Source organism: Amphimedon queenslandica, unplaced genomic scaffold (assembly GCF_000090795.2).
Source record: "Amphimedon queenslandica unplaced genomic scaffold, v1.1 AMPQUscaffold_9618, whole genome shotgun sequence".
Classification (NCBI taxonomy): Eukaryota; Metazoa; Porifera; class Demospongiae; order Haplosclerida; family Niphatidae; genus Amphimedon; species Amphimedon queenslandica.
The window spans coordinates 2,610-3,959 of record NW_003550110.1 but is presented as its reverse complement, the minus strand read 5'-3'; positions in this window follow the sequence as shown (position 1 = coordinate 3,959).

Sequence of the window (1,350 nt, the reverse complement as noted above, 5' to 3'; positions counted from 1 at the left end):
TATTCCTGGTATGAGAACTGCTTTGTTGATTGGTGGAGTACCAATAGCGAACCAGTTACACCGACTAAAGTCAAATGTGAAGGTATGAATTACATCAACAATTTCTAAGATTTATTTACATTTTTTATTTATTTCTAAAAAATTTTTCTATCACAAATTCTAACAATTTTAATGATTTTTATTTATTTTCTTAGCTCTTGATAGCTACTCCAGCAAGACTATTGGATATACTAACCAATCATGGTAATAATGATCAGACCTGATTATACTATACCTGCAGTCCTGCATATTTGTGGTGTCTGTAGGAAAGAGTCTGTGTCTCTCTTCAAGTCTGCAAGTTCTTGTAGTTGATGAAGTCGACTCTTTGTATCAAATGGGGTTCGAGGAACAAGTGAGATTAGAATGAGAATCAATATGTAATTTTTACAAGATTATTATTACTATTATTATTAATTAAGGCTGGTTTACAATATTATGTTGGAATTGAATTTGGCTTTAATTAAAAATTGATGTTACAGACCTAGTGTAATATTGTAAACCAGCCTTTACTGTTATTAGTACATTTTCTCCATCATTCCCCTATACTCCATTCTCAGCTACAGTCCATCAGTAAGCATCTTCCATCAAAGAAGCAAACTCTATTCTTCTCTGCTACCATTCCTCCAAAGATAGAGACACTAGCTATAGAGACTCTTCACAATCCTCTCTTCATTACTGTTGGGACGGTAAGACCATTACACCTTGTGTTGTTGTACTGTATAGCAGGAAATTTTGGAGAGAGTTAAATTTGTCGAATTGCTAAATTTTGGTGATTGGCGAATTTTAATTTGGCGAATTTGTGGTCACATGCCATTGAGCATGCGTATAATGGCTCAAAATGGCAGATTTTAATTTTAGCGAATGGCTATCAAAATGCCAAATTTAACTACCTCCAAAACTTCCTTCTATACGGTATTAATTGCTACTCTTTATAGCCAAACAGTTCTAGTGTTAATGTCAGACATACTGTCCTTTGGGTGGAAGAGGAGGCAAAGAAGAAACATCTTTTTACTTTTCTTAAAGACAAAGACACATTCTGGTAAGAAGTGATAGAGAATATCACATTTGCTTTTAAATTTGTCTTTATAATGCCGAAGTGTATTAAGAGCAATAAATGTGATGTATTTATTAACAATATAAATGTATTCATTATTGCTTTGTTTCTATCCAGTCCTCCAGTCATTATATTCGTTAACTCTCGTAAAGGTACTCTACTCTTAGCTGAGGCCATTGATAAAGTTAGTTCCTTCTTCTTCATGAGTTATTGTCTTCTCTAGGCTTGTGATGTGGCGGCCATTGCCCTGCATGGGG